The sequence below is a fragment of the Ixodes scapularis genome, unplaced genomic scaffold (assembly GCF_016920785.2).
Source record: "Ixodes scapularis isolate PalLabHiFi unplaced genomic scaffold, ASM1692078v2 PGA_scaffold1__304_contigs__length_218370807, whole genome shotgun sequence".
Lineage (NCBI taxonomy): Eukaryota > Metazoa > Arthropoda > Arachnida > Ixodida > Ixodidae > Ixodes > Ixodes scapularis.
The window spans coordinates 51,612,017-51,628,114 of NW_024609846.1; the positions used below are offsets into that span (position 1 = coordinate 51,612,017).

The following is a 16,098-nucleotide window of genomic DNA, read 5'->3' on the forward strand; positions in this document are numbered from 1 at the left end:
GTGTATGCGTTCAATATATATTGACCTGATGTTTGTAGGGTTTGTAGTGTGCGCAACATGTCTACATGTGTTAGAGATTCCGTTGAAAAGGAAACGCAATTGTGGCGTAAGGAAAGAAAAAGTTTTTTGTAAAACATGAATTGGGCGGTACCTAGCGCCACCTAGCCTAGCTACGCGCGACTACTCTGCTTGACCCTGCCATCTGGTGGCAAGCGATTTAACATCCTTTTACGCTACGCGGCTACGCCATAATTTCGTGTTACCGTGCTGAGATAAGCCAAGAGCACTTCGGATTTGCTTTTTTTTGAGAGCGGCTTTTGGTTTTTCGGGCGAATGATTTTCACTCCTCCGTGATGTGCGGTTGACGCAACGGTTGGCGAAGGAATTGTGGCTCGAGGAATAGCAAAGGTAGGACGTGAAGTGCTCGAACTGAGTGCCGGTCGTCTCCGTTGAACATCGCAGTGCTGACGATGAGAAGACTGAGTGACTGCATGCTTTCGAAACGTAAGTTCCTTTACCTCCAGGGGTAAAGAAACTTCGCAAATAAATACAGTTCGCGGAAAGCCCGTGTTACGTTTTTATTTCCTGCTCCTCTCGCTTCGTGCAATAGACTTAGTGTTCTCGTTAAGCCTTACCGAGCTCGATTTGCTCGATTCGTGGCCGCCATAATGAGATGCAGTCGACGGAGGAACTTTTCCTCCCCTGCTTAAGGGACGAAAGTTTCTCCCTTTCTGAAGGAACATATGTGTCAAGAGCGTTCCTCCCTTTAGGGAGGACTATACTGACCCTTTTTTCTAAGAGTGTACTTCATGTCGCAGCAGGGTTTCTTCGAGCGCGAATGAACCTATCGTCCGCGATAGTTTTACTGCGCGAAATGCATGTATCGATATAGTGCAACTCAATTAGCACAAACAAGCAAACGGTGTTGTTGTTGTTGTTGTTGTTTTTCTTCTAAGCTTTATTCTTTACAACTTGTAGTGTGGTAGAAAGTGATTATTCAGAGACCCTTAAGAAGTGAAGTTTGGCTTTCTACAGTGGCATGAGAGAATACAACGCGAAAAGGCGCGAGTATCACAGAGTTTCGAAAGTATCGAGAATGTAACCAGAGAAACAACTACCAAGTAGTTTCCTTTTTTTTTAAGCTCATTCGGTTAAGTGTAACTATTAAGCTTCATCAAAAATACTTTTTTGCCTCAAAGCAAGTAAGTTATTTGCATTAAAACGTGATCGGGGCCTTGTCCTATCGATAACTTCTGTGTGGACCGAAATATCTGTGACTACTGCGAGGAAGTTGGAGAGCGGGTTTTGTTGGAATCGACATCTACTGAACAAATCACATCCAGGAGCTATACTCCGTGTCACTAGTTGCGTGCAGTACAGGCGAAGCCAACGCCAGGCGAGGGGAGCAAGGGCAAGCACTAGGAAGGCTGGGGAGAAAAAGAGAAACCTCCTCTCCTCTCTAACGTTCCAAGTGCTCTCCATTTCTCAACTAGAACTCTATTGTCCTCCTCTCCCGTCCCGCCTTCCTAGCTCTCGCCATTTCTCTCTTCGCCATGGCGTTGCCTTTGCTTGCACTGCACAGAACTTTTGACACGGAGTATAGTCTACACACCACCTAACAAAAAAGGAGATGTGCTTCTTGAGGCGTAAACGATGTGTGTAAACACTCGCTTTAATAGAAATATATCAAAGTGTGGACAGAGGGATGAGGGAATGATAAGTTTTGTCATAACAGTTTTTTCCTCTGCTAAACTATTGTGGTTAGCGGCTACAGTTTTATGTTTTGACTCAACGTTCAAACATCTCATCAACAAGATGTTCTTCTTTTTCTTTTTCTGCAGCAGCGGACCTTGCAAACAGCCTCACCGGGACACTGGGCACACTTAACCCTATAAGTGCAGCTGCGAAAGCAGCCGGAGGAGTGTCTGGAGCGATTGGGGCCGCAATAAATCTCATGCCTTCATCTCTCACAGGTCTGTTATAAAGCCACTTTACATGGCCTCTCGCCGCGATTGGTCGCACGCGGTACCCTGGCAACGAGCCGAGCTAGCACGATTTCCGTAGCATCCGACAGAGCCGAGCAAGGACGACATTTGCCGAAGAAGCGTTCGAAAATTTCGGAGCGCCGCTCGTGTACTTGTCTGTTTTTTTTTGTTTTTTTTTTTTTCGATTAGCGCGAAGTTTAAATTGCCAGTTGTGCCCCCACGTGCGTTGAACATGAGGTGAGTGAAGGCGCCCATATCTTGAGACATAGTCTCCTCTATACTTACAAAGCCTGGCAGTTCGATGACGGAGCCATAAAGTGCCCGGTCGCAGATTTGGAGCTCGAGGATCTGGTAGCACAGAGCGCTTCTGGGGGAGTCTGGAAATTAAGCGCACAGCTTTTACAGCGGCTGGTACCCGAAACATGGTTTTCAAACCCGACGAAGAAAAAAGCGGTAGCCCGAGGAACGCGAGAAGCACGAGCGGGCATTCCATCGCTCGGGACAAGTGTGTTTCGGCGTCTCGCCGCAGCGGGGCGCCCGTTACATGACTCTTGTCTGCCGCTCTACCTTTTCACTTTCGGTGGCCGCGTCTCGTGGCGATCCGCAAGGCTTTGTCAGTATAGAGGAGGCTATGCTTCAGATATACCCGTGCCGATATACCATCCACGCTTTTGTGTGGCTTTTACTAACATTTACATACTTTTACCGCTCTTTTATGAACGGGTGGAGATATAATATAAGCCATACTACAGTGATAAGATTGTTGCGCCAATTTTTTCACATTGCACCCTGCTAGGCCATGCTGCATTCAGCCAAAATGTAACAAAATTGCGCCAGCAATGCGCCAAAACTTGATGTTACCCTAAAAACATTGAAAATATATGATATCTCCTACAAGCCTTCACGTCCGGATCGTTACAGACGGCTTGTGGGAATCTTCAGAACTTTAGATTAACACCTCAAAAAACGTATCGTTCGGTTTATACTTTCCATCCAGCGCTGACAGTGCTCTAATGTACCGCAATATGAATTTGTCGTGTTCTCGCGCTCTGTTCGGGAGGGCAAGTTAGATTTGTTAAGTGCGCTTGTCATCGTGCACTGGTGTAATGCAGTGAAGCGAAAACCGCGTAGTATGTATCGCGATTTTGCGCATCTTGTTTTGCCACAGCACACCCGCGTGCTAAGGAGAAAGCGTTCTCCCGGAGAGGGATGTTACACACTCATGCGTCGGTTCTATTAAAAAAGGAGAACTTGTGAGTTCTGATGTAACTAACTCTACCTTGCAGTAAAACTGTATCAATAAAACTGCAACTATAGTATTTCGAGTGTTTCAGCAAATGATTTAAAAAAATTACTACATATAGCAGGGGTGGCCATGCTGCGGCTCGCGAGCCGCTTGCGGCTCTTCGCTTGTTAAAGTGCGGCTCCCGGCTCCCTCCCCTATCCAGCCCTTTCCCACTTTTCCGCCTCCCTCCCGGTCACACGAGCACTTCCCCAAAAAGAGGAACGGAACGCGTTTTAAATTGAAAGACAGGTTGCGGTTTGGTATTGTTGTGCTATTGGTACGTTACATACAGTTGGACTGCTTTTGACTCGGATAAATGGAAAGTAGTTCAAGTTTTGCTTATTGCACTTCCACCCCCCCTCCCTCCCTCCCCCCCCCCCCCCCCCCCCCCCTCCGCGGCTCTTGGAAGTTTCGTGATTTTGCTTGCGGCTCTTAGGCCGGGTCAGCCTCGCCACCCCTGACATATAGGGTGGTTGAAGAAAATTTTAAAATTAACTTTTTTGGGAACAAACTTCCAGCCACGGCGGACGCCGAGAATTGCAAAAAAAAAAAAAAAAAAAGTTAATTAGCCAGAAAAGAAATACTAATTAACTTTTTTATTTAGTTAAACTAAACATCACTCATCTGCGTTTGCGTATCACTGGCCTTCCGCCTGCTATACGATTGTTAAGTTCAGCACACCGCCTCGCTTTACACGTGCTTCAAGTCGTCCTAAACTTGACTGATTTAGGAGTTTTCGATAGGCACACCCTGCTGTTATTATTATATCTGTGAATATAACAATACAAAAACATAATACATCAAAATATTATGCATGATAAAGTGTAGAAACGGGCATGAGAAACAAATCATTTTAGTCCAAACCGCCTTTTCTTTTCTTTTTTTTTTTAATGCTAGATACACCTTTTCAATTCGTGGTCACGGCTTCACTCAACGTTTCGACATAATATCAACGAGTGTGCTCATTTTTTTTTTCATTATTTCCTTTATTAGGGGACCTTGCGAAGGACGTCACCGGTACCTCAAGCGCGCTCGAAACCGCGCCTGTCGCCGGGAAAGCAACTGAGACAGTTTCTAAGGCGATTCGGACCGCAAGCAGTCTCGTGCCTTCACCTCTCAGAAGTTTACTTGCCGCTTCAACAGGGAAAAAGTAAAGACTCCAAAGGCTTTTGGGCGTTTTCACTTGACTCAAACGTCATCAAGCGTCCTATGTCCGTAACAAACCTCTAAGGTAACACGCCGCACTACAGAAAGCACACGTGTACGATAACCCTGGAACCGCGCGCTATTCAATTTCAAATTGCTTGCATAGAAGTTTGAAGAGCGGGGACTTAAACCGCCTTGAAATGTCGTCCTCGTTGTACATGGACAATTTAGCCACTGCACTATGACTGCTAACCTGGGTGAGGCATTTAACTTGAATCATGCACTAGTGATTCCACGACCGCTCGAGGGGTACGATGCTCGTCCTGTTCAAAACGGGCACGCAGGGATTTATGTATCCCCCAGCCCTCCCCCAACACACCTCTATACACCAACTCATGTTTACAAACAAACCGGAGCGCCCGGAGCGCCCCTAGCGGACGCCACCGGCGCCGCACATGCGCGATGGGGGTGTGGGCAAAAAGCTCGCCGTCGCCCATAAACAAACCATTGAAATGCGATGTTGTCGGCGCCGGTGTGAGTACCCGCGCTCTTTTTCGCATTGGAACTGTTGATTCCACGTCCTCCTAACGATGTCTGACTACTTGAGCAGCGTCAGCGAAATTAACGAGGCTCGTTACACCGCAAAACTTCGCGTGAATCATCTGAGATGCGGCGATTCATTCCGCGTGGACGCCGCAGAACGTACGCTAAAGCCTGATTCGCATGATGAGATTTCGCTCTCAATTTTCAGTAGCGACGTCGCTCGAACTGCAAAAGCGTGAACCGTAGCTGAGATGGTCGACGTCGATACTGAAAATCGCAAGCAGAATCTAACCAAGTGAATCAGGCATAACAAGTCGGTGATGGCCACTGGTAACAATGATCAACATCTCCTTGTATCTACTGTTTACGTCGAGCCTGCTTACCAACCTTCAAACTTAAGTCTTTTGAGACCTGCACTTACTTCTTATCGCAAGTACCGGGCCCACGTTTGGTCTACGGGCCGGTGTCCTCTAAAACAGCAGACGACAAGCAGAAACGTTTGAAAGAGCAGACGACAGTTCGAACGATCAGGCGACCGTTTGAACTTGAAGACGCACTGAGCGTAGTCCGCAGGTGGTCCATACAACTTGACGGTTTTCCGGCGTTCATTTTGGAACAAAACAAATAAATTTGATGGCCAGTAGTATCCGTGAGGTTAACTCAAAATGCTTCCCGCCCAAGCAATCGTCGTCCGACGGCGTCTGGTTTTCCCTTTTCACGGCACATATCCGCGTTCTCGGACGAACCGAGCGCATGAAAACTGACCTTCAAACCTTTCTCGACACTTTTGGTACAGCCCCAGTGACAGCATTTTGACGAGAAGGCAGGTTTTTGTCGTTTTTGTCTGGTTTCTTTCAAAACAACGCAGGAATACACGTCTCAATTGGGCTCTTCCGCCCACAGCCCCAGACCGGAAGTGCGTCCGACGCGCCACCACCGCGCCGTGACGTAACAGAGATGAGTTCGTGTATACGGCGCCCTGGCCCATGGCAAACTTACCAAGATGCTGAAGTAGACACCAATGCACTGACTACATTTCAAAGGAAACACGGCTATAACGCAGACAACCTTCTGTGGTTATGCAGTCAAAGCTATGAGCGCGAGGGCGCTGGCGCAACTTTTTCGCCGTCGCCGATTAAAGCTGTTTGCATGCACGATTCACTTCTGAAATTCCACAGAAAGATGCCCATGAGCTTAGACAGTACACTTTAAAAATGTAAAGACAAAAAAATGCAGCCAAACGTTACTGCCAAACGTTACAGTCAAATAATGCAGTTAAATGTTTCGGTCAAACGTCACAGCCAACTGTATAGTCAAGCATTACACATGTTCGTAAAATTCAACTGATAAAACACATTCTATGTTGAAAGGGGCATAGCTTATTTAAGTTTTATTTTGTCTTTGTCTCTTCTCGGGATGCCTGTGTTCATCAATTTTATGACTCATGTTATCTGTGATTTTTATTTTATTTCGTATATTTATTAGCTTCCGTTTTGTTCATTCGTGCTTTATCTCCTCTCTGTAAACCTCTTTGCTTTCTTTATACCGCTTCCCCTTTTCCCAGCACAAAGCAGTAAGTCAGAATCTTTCTAATAAACAGAGTTTTCACTCCCTAGAAGCGACGCCACTCATACTTTCCCCAAAGTCTCCATGCACCGCGGCAAAAACACAAAACCGCCGACAGTGCAACTGCTACGGTGCCGGTACGGGGGACTGCAACGTCATGCAACTTCAAGTGAAATTATGTTGTTTTAAAGAGCCACTTTGATCGCACACTAAAAAAACCCGTGCGTCTGCTTTCCCGTACAACACTCGGAGAGCCAATCACCGCAACTTACAAAGGCAGCTCAGCGAATGACGATGCCGAAACATATGTTTAGACCAAAAAAACGCAGTCTGAGTTGTGACATTACGCAATGCAAGCGGGACGTTTTGCATTGCCTAATGTCATAACTCAGACTGCGTTTTTTTGGTCTAAACATATGTTTCGGCATCGTCATTCGCTGAGCTGCCTTTGTAAGTTGCGGTGATTGGCTCTCCGAGTGTTGTACGGGAAAGCAGACTCATGGTCTTTATTTAGAGTGCGCGTTGCGCGAAGGGGCCGTAGGCCATTTGGGAAGATCCACAGAGCTCGCGTAAGAACCCAGCTTATCGTATTCCCACTCCCTGCCAGGTAAAAGGCATCTCATTCCATTCCCATTCCACAATCGATACCTCCCAGTGCTGTCGTCATTCCATTCTCTTTTTTTTTTTTTTTCCGTGTTACAGAAGTGCGGAATGATTCCAGAATCATTCCAACCCCGGAGTGCCAACTCCGCGACACTGCCTAATAGTTGGGTTAAGAATATCTGGGAGGTCGTTTATGTATATTAAAAATAAAATCGGGCCCAGCACAGCTCTCTCTGCTACTCCCGATTTAGCAGTTTTCTGTGCAGAGCAAATGTTATCTACTGTTATGTAATGAATACGATTTAAAAGTTTGTGATCCCATTTATAATCGATGTGTCTATTCAAAAACAGTTAAGTTTCTGGATGAGAGGACAATGTGAAACTTTTTCGAAAACCCTTTTAAAATAGTTGAAGGTAACATGAGTCTTATTTTTAAGATGTAGGTTTCGGTGGATATTGCCGCGCACGCAGCTGGCCAAGTAGGCAGCGCGCGCGTGGCCTAACGGTTATCGCGCTTGCCTCCCACGCAGAAGGCCAGGGTTCGATTCCTGGCCGCGGCTACACATTTTTGTTGACAGTGTAATTTGATGTTCTGGTGAATTCAAGAACCGTCTCGCTGATTCGAGGTTAGAATGTTCTACGCGCCGAACCTTCTACGCCGATCGATCCAGAAACCCACGAGGGTACATAGGGATTCCGCGTGGCGAGCCGCAGTCAGTCTCGCCTTAGAGTTCGATCCTGCTGTTTCGTCGCCATCGACGCCTGCGACGCTATCCTTTTTCTGTTCTGTTATTTGGGCACAAGTTCGCCTCATTAAACGTTTAGTTTCTTTAGTTATTCTTCGCCTCATCATTTGTCATCCGTGACATTTTGGTGGAGGTGCGGGGTATTGCATTCTATGCCCATAAAGCGTACCCCTCCGAAGACATCCCGGCCAAGTGAGGTGCTCAGCCCCGGAAGGCTACCCTTCGCAGAAGACGCCGACGGCCGAGCAAGCCGCCGTACCAAAGTCCAACTCCCGGGATCCGGACCCCTGCTGCAGAAGCCGAAGAAGAACATCCCTACGATGACCACCCCGCCCGTCGTCGTCCTGCCCGTCGCTCCGCGGACGCCTACTCCCTTCCTCGACGAGACCTACGAGGACGTTGAAGACTGGATCAACCAGTACGAGCGCGTGGCTCGCCACAACGGGTGGAGTGACGAACAGCGCCTGCAGAACCTTTATTTTTCGCTTGAAGGAACTGCAAGGCGCTGGTTCGAAAACCACGAAGCTTCCTTGACTTCGTGGGAGCTTTGCAAGAACGAGCTGACGCGCACGTTCGCCAATCAACACCGAAGAGAGAGGGCCGAAGATTTGCTGCAATCCAGGACCCAGGGCCCCAATGAGAGCGTCACGAGTTTCGTGGAAGACGTCCTGCGCCTGAGCTCCCGCGCCGACCCTCAGGCCACCGAGGAAAAGAAGCTGCGTATCCTGATGCGCGGCGTGAAGGACGACATTTTCGGTGGGCTCATACGCAACCCACCGACGACCATTCAAGGATTTGTAACCGAAGCGACGAACATCGAGCGTGCTCTGCAAGCCCGAGCCTGCCACTACCAGAGGCTACCCGGCGTCAGCGCGGTTCCGCCGTCCGCTTGCGACCTTGGCTCCAGCATCCCAGGCATTCGCGAGATCATTCGCGACGTCGTCCGGGAGGAGCTGCGAAAGCTGCTACCCGCCGCTGACCGACCAGCTCCGCTCTCCATCGCTGAGGTCGTGCGGGAAGAGGTGCAGAGAGCCATTCAACCAGAGGCCCCCATCAGCGCAGCAGTCCCCGAAGAACCCGCGCTAACTTACGCCGGAGTGGCCCGACGGCCACCGCCTCCTCCTCGAGCCTATGTCGCGCCGCCCCGACGTCAGTCTCCTGCGCCGCAGCACGACCGACGCCGCGACGACCAGCTCCAGTACGCCAGCCAGGAGCCCCGTGCACCCCGGAAGACCGATGTGTGGCGAACGCCCGACCGACGCCCTCTGTGCTTCCACTGCGGGGAAGCAGACCACACCTACCGCCGATGCCCATACCGTCGACTCGGGCTACGCTGGTTCCACCCAAACGACCCGCGCCCCCGGTATGGTGAACGCCCTCGGGAGATCGACGAGTACCTGCGATGACCTCAGTCTCCCGAGCCTGCGTCCCGCCGAGAGTTCCGGTCGCCCTCGCCACGACGTCCAGCTTCGCCGATGCACCGACCCCGACGTGAAAGCCTGTCGCCCCTCGCTCCTCGCCGGGGAAACTAGGCGCGGCAACCCCTGGAGGTGGAGCTGCCGAAGACAACCGACGTAAAGAGCCTCCAAGAACGACGGAGCGCTCCCACTCTCTCGACGCTACGCATCACAACGACGCTCCTGCATCGGTGTCCAACAACCTGAACGTTGTGATCGACGGCCTCGACGCATCGGCACTCGTGGACACCGGAGCAGACTACTCAGTCTTGAGTGGGAGGCTCTCCCGCCGCCTTCGAAAAGTCATGACGCCGTGGGATGGACCCCAAATAAGAACCGCCGGAGGACACCTCATTACACCAGTTGGGAGATGTACTGCTCGCGTCGCGATCCATGGTGAGACGTGCCCTGTCAAGTTCGTCGTTCTTCAAGACTGTTCGAGAGACGTAATCCTCGGAATGGACTTTCTCTGCCGGTATGGCGCCGTCATCGACCTCGGGGCAAACCAGTTGACGCTGCGAAAGCCTGTTCTGCCGCCGGTAGAGGCCAACACTGCGTCATCCGCGATCCGAGTTATAGCCGACCATGTGAATCTGCCGCCGCGGTCGAGTGTTTTCGTCACCGTCATAACCGACGCAGCCATGCACGGTGAAGCTCTTCTGGAAGGCAGCGTCCAACTGCTCCTTGAAAAAGGAATTGGCGTCGCACGAGGCGTAATGGATCTTCAAGAAGGACGAACAACTGTTCTCGTGACAAACTTTCGAGAGGAACCGCAGCACCTAACGAAGGGTACCACCATGGGCTACGTCGAGGAGCTTCAGGCGCCAGCCGTGGTCACCGCAGTCTCCGAAGAAACCTCGTCGCCACAGCAGAAGAGCAGGACGCCGCCACCGCTCGACATCGACACCGAGCTCCCAGCTTCGAAGCACCGGCAACTGGTTGATCTCCTCGCCGAATACAGTGACTGTTTTGCCATGACATCGAAAGTTCGCCAAACACCAATGGCGAAACATCGCATTATTACCGACGACGACGCACTCCCTGTCCACCAGTCGCCGTATCGAGTCTCCTTAAAGGAAAGGAAAGTGATTTAAGATCAAGTTCAGGAGATGCTCGACGACGACATCATTCAACCCTCAAGAAGTCCATGGGCGTCCCCGGTCGTGCTTGTAAAGAAGAAGGACGGAACCCTGCGATTCTGCGTGGACTATCGTCGACTGAACGCTGTGACGAAGAAGGACGTCTATCCGCTCCCCCGCATCGACGATACGTTAGACCGAATGCGCCACTCCCGATATTTTTCGTCGATGGACCTGAAGAGTGGTTACTGGCAGATTGAAGTTGACGAACGTGACCGGGAGAAAACTGCCTTCGTCACTCCCGACGGACTGTACGAATTCAAAGTAATGCCGTTCGGACTTTGTACAGCACCAGCCACCTTCCAGCGTGTCATGGACACCGTGCTGGCAGGTCTGAAATGGCAGAGCTGCCTCGTCTACCCAGACGATGTCGTGGTATTCTCACGAGATTTCGATGAACACCTCAGACGACTTCGAGCCGTGCTTCAAGCCATCAAGACCGCCGGCCTGTCACTCAAACCAACAAAGTGTCGGTTCGCCTATTGGGAACTAAAGTTCCTCGGCCACGTCGTGAGCAACAAAGGTGTCCTACCTGACCCCGAGCAGACCCGCGCCGTAGCTGCATTTGCACCGCCGTCCGACAAGAAGGCAGTGAGAAGATTTCTCGGACTCTGTGCCTACTACAGGCGCTTTGTTCGAGACTTCGCCAAACTATCCGCACCGCTGACACACCTCACGAAGGACGCCGTAAAGTTCGAGTGGGCAGAAGAGCACCAGAGGTCATTCGACGAGCTCAAACGAAGACTCCAGACGCCCCCGATTCTTGGCCACTTCGACCAGTTTGCTGAAACCGAGATCCACACCGACGCCAGTAACACCGGACTGGGTGCGGTAATAGTCCAAATAGAGGACGGCGCAGAGCGAGTCATCGCATACGCAAGTCGGACGCTGTCTAACGCGGAGAGGAACTATTCAACTACTGAAAAGGAGTGCCTCGCTGTCGTCTGGGCAATAACAAAGTTTCGCCCATATTTGTATGGAAGTCCTTTTCGCGTGGTCACAGACCACCACTCCCTCTGCTGGCTGGCGAATCGGAAGGACCCCTCCGGACGCCTCGCCCGGTGGAGCCTACGACTGCAGGAGTTCGACATGACCGTGGTGTACAAGTCCGGCCGGAAGCACAATGACGCCGACTGCCTGTCGAGGGCCCCAGTCGAGGCCGGTCCTTCCTGCACCAAAGAGGACGACGATGAGGGTTTCCTGGGCGCCCTGGATGTCAGCGACATGGCAGCGCTCCAACGAGACGACCCTGAGCTACGAGCACTCATTGAGCACCTAGAGGGACAAGGAAGCGCCGTTCCCCGCGGTTTTGTACGAACACTGCCAACCTTCTCCATCCGACAAGGTGTGCTCTACAAGGAGAACTTCAGCGACAACAGCACGGCGTGGCTGTTGGTGGTCCCTTCCAGTCTTCAAGAAGAAATTTTTCAAGCCTGCCACGATGACCCGACGGCGGGACACCTTGGTTTCAGCAGGACTCTTGCCAGGATACGCGAAAAGTACTACTGGCCCAAGCTTGCGAAGACAGTGCACCACTACACCCGATCTTGCCACAAGTGTCAACGACGGAAGAAGCCACCGAGGAGACCGGCAGGACTTCTTCAGCCTACTGCGCCGCCATCTGCCCCATTCCAGCAAATCGGTATGGATTTACTCGGACCTTTCCCACCGTCGACGCAAGGAAACCGATGGATCATCGTCGCAACCGATTATCTCACGCGGTACGCCGAGACAAAAGCGCTTCCATCAGGAACGGCTGTTGAGGTCGCGAAGTTTTTCATCGAGTCCATCGTCCTCCGGCACGGCGCTCCCGAAGTCCTGATCTCAGAGCGTGGATCATCACTCATGGCCCAGCTGACGCAAGAAGTCCTTCGTCTCAGCCACACCAGCCATCGCCGCACCACGGCGTACCACCCGCAGACCAACGGGCTAACGGAGAGACTCAACAAGACCATCGCCGATATGATCTCCATGTACGTCAACGTGGGGCACAAGACATGGGACGAGGTGCTGCCGTACGTCACATTTGCCTACAACACGGCCGTACAAGAGACCACCGGAGTGACACCCTTTCAACTGGTGCATGGGCGCAAGGTAACGACAATGCTGGACGCTATGTTACCCCACGAACCGGCTGTCGACGCCAGCGACGACGCCCAGGTGGTTGCCCAAAGGGCAGAAGAAGTCCGTCAGCTCGCCAGACTCCGGATTAAGGCTCAACAACGTGTCGACACTGGCCGCTACAACCTTCGTCGTCGGGACGTCCACTTCCAGCCCGGAGACAGGGTGTGGGTGTGGACACCGATTCGCCGCCGCGGTCTCAGCGAGAAGCTCCTGAAACGTTACTTTGGACCTTACAAAGTGCTTCGTCGACTCGGGGATCTGAACTACGAAGTGATGCCCGACGGAACACGGACTTCGTCACGCCGCCCTCCACGACCGGAAGTCGTCCACGTCGTGCGACTGAAGCCATACTACGCTCGATAGGACTGTGGACCTTATGTGCTCCAAATGACTCTTTAGTTTACCGTTCTGTTCTATTTGCTTCGTTTTGTTTTGCATCGAGACGATGCACTTTTTAAAGGGGGGAGTAATGCCGAGCGCGCAGCTGGCCAAGTAGGCAGCGCGCGCGTGGCCTAACGGTTATTGCGCTTGCCCCTTACGCAGGAGGACAGGGTTCGATTCCTGGCCGCGGCTACACATTTTTGTTGACAGTGTAATTTGATGTTCTGGTGAATTCAAAAACCGTCTCGCTGATTCGAGGTTAGAATGTTCTACGCGCCGAACCTTCTACGCCGATCGATCCAGAAACCCACGAGGGTACATAAGGGATTCCGCGTGGCGAGCCGCAGTCAGTCTCGCCTTAGCGTTCGATCCTGCTGTTTCGCCGCCATCGACGCCTGCGACGCTATCCTTTTTCTCTTCTGTTATTTGGGCACAAGTTCGCCTCATTAAACGTTTAGTTTCTTTAGTTATTCTTCGCCTCATCATTTGTCATTCGTGACAATATCACTTCCAAATTCAAACAGCTGAGATTCACAGGAGAGACCACTGGAAACTGCGCTGGTTAGCAAAAAGCAAATTGAAAACACATAAATAATTCCATTTTTTTTAAAATAGATAACATGTTCCATCATTTTGCTTGGCACAAAAGTTAAAGAAATGGACGTGTAATAACTTGAACTTTTTTTTAAAAAGCCGGGACGATTATAGTCGTTTTTGCAGTCAGCCGGTACAATAAAAGAATCAATAAATTTATGAAGATGCGAGACAAAAGTACACTGGATGATTCGAGTATGCTAAATCAGAACCTGTAGCCAAGATGATGGTATGCTTGATATTACTTGCGAAAAGTCGTTTGTTGTTGTACTGATCTATTCCATTTGGGTAGTTATTAAGTATTCTGGGCAGTGACGGTGTAAGGGAAATATTTCATAAGTGAAAACTTCACACACACAAAAAAAAAAAAACAGTTCGGAAGTCTTCGCGGTCGGTAAACGTTTTCCAGAGGTATCAGTCAAGCTGTCTGAATCCTTTAGCTGTTTCGGGTTTATAATAAGCCAAAACATTTAAAAACTTATTTTTAGCTTTGCTTATTTCATGTTTGCAATGTAAACGACAGCCTTTGTATTTTGATCACAAAATAGCGGCTCGGAAACTTTTTGCTGAACGAAAAACCTATTCATTTTATTTGGCAATCGTTTCAAACGGGTTAAAAACCAGTGTCCAAACGACGTGTAAATACTTATCTCGGGAATAAATCTGTCATGCAACCTACGTAATCTACACTAAACATCACCCAGCTTACATATACCGATCTTGAGTCGAATTTTTCTAGAAACGGATTTGAAAATGAAAGCAACAGGTTTTGGCTGATTGCGCCGAGGTTCGCAAGAGATCGCTAACGTGTTGTAATTGAAAGTTCGACACAAATGGAGATGTGATCGCGGACCAGTGGCTCCATATAAACGGTCCTTATCCCAAGTTCGACTTCGAAATAAAGAAGATAAAAGAAAGAGATCAAGCATAGCCGTATTGCGACTTGCTTTCTCGACAAATTGTCGAAGTGAAAGTGAGTACATGACATCAGCAAAATCACGAGATTGTTTAGAAAAATTCTCCCGTGACAAAAATAACAGTTTACAAGAAAGAAGAAAAAAAAACACGTCACACGATTTCTGGGTAGTTGAAATCACCAGTAATAACAATTTGAAGTAACCCGACATTGGGGAATTGTTTCATTCCTTTGTGTAATACGAGAGTGCTGTGAGTGGCGAACGTTCTTTCCCCTTCTTTTAGTTTGTTCAACCCATATAAAAAAGGTTCTGTCCGCAAGAAAAAAAAAACTGTTTAAAACGTGGTGATCTTTTTTTTTTTTTCTTTTCATTTGCGGGGGCTAGTGATTTTTAGGGTATCTAAAAAGTAAACTATTAATTGTGTTTTAACGTTTGTTACAGCCTAAAAATGCCCACCGAATTTGTATTAGTTTCTTGTTCTATTTTATAAACCTGCACTTCCCGCTTCAGTGGTTCAAAGATTGACACTATAAGTAGTAGAAAAAAGAAGAGAAAGACATACGTGTGCATGGTTCTATATTTTTCATCTAAACAGTAACTATCCCCATTTAAAGCCCCGCAGGGGGCACCTGTGAAAGCAGGTGTTTGGAGAGTGGCGTCTCCACGGACCCCGAGCCCCGCAGGGGGCGCCTGCACCTTAGGTGCTAGGTGCTTGGTGAGTAGCGTCACCACGGACCCCAGCCACATTGGCGACACCACAGACCCTGAGTAAAAAGTGGCTAAAACCCACCCACGTCTGGCTGTGCGTGGCGAGCCCGTGTCCGGGGAAAAGGGCATCCTGGTGGTTGAGCCGAGCCCGGGGTAGGTTTGGACCCTTCGGGGCCCCCCGGGTGAGGCAATACACCACTTCGGCCCCCGCTTCTCGTAGACGGGAGTCCTGGTAAGGCCCGGCCAGGATGATTCAGTCTAGTCGCCTTTTCTTCTACTATCCCCTCCAATCTTTCACCTTTACCTTTCCTGTTTCTTTTACTTCTCTCTCATTTCTCTTACTCCTTTTTCACCCCTCTTTGGCGGCAAGGGCTAACCTTGGGTGGCAATAGACCTCTGTCGTGACCCACACTTGGGTATAGTTTCCCGGCAGCACTGTTAGTGTAACGTCTCCAGCCAAGCTCATCTTGTTATGGTGCGTTACCTAACCCCTTGTTGGGCTCGGTGGTGGGCGGTGCACCGCGGATTCCGAACATTCTTTGCCCTTCTATGGCGCCCCACCCCTCTAAACCCCGTTCAGGGCACGCCCTTAAAAGGCGTTGCCTTGAACACAAAACCATTGACAAAGATCCCGAGGTAGAATCCTTCACAAAGTTTTTTGTTGTTCACTCTCTTGATGAACAGAAGACAGTTGCGAAGATGTCACCTTTCATTGTAGCCAAAGTTCTAGAGCACCTTGTAGGGTTTTCCTACAAGGCCAAAAAACTGTACTCTGGAGACCTCCTTGTGGAGGTAAACACAAAAAAACAAAGCGAAGCACTCCTCAACTTGACTACCATTGTTGACGTAAAGGTGTCGGTGAGTCCTCATCGCACACTTAACACCATTCGTGGAGTCCTCTCCG

The 16,098-nt window shown here is 49.9% G+C and overlaps 1 protein-coding gene across 1 annotated transcript in view; it reads left to right on the forward strand.

The window, feature by feature from the left end:
• The window catches only part of LOC8038594 (GAS2-like protein pickled eggs), a 484,840-nt gene that overhangs the window by 416,535 nt on the left and 52,207 nt on the right, over positions 1–16,098 (forward strand). The gene's annotated exons all lie outside the window — the stretch shown is intronic.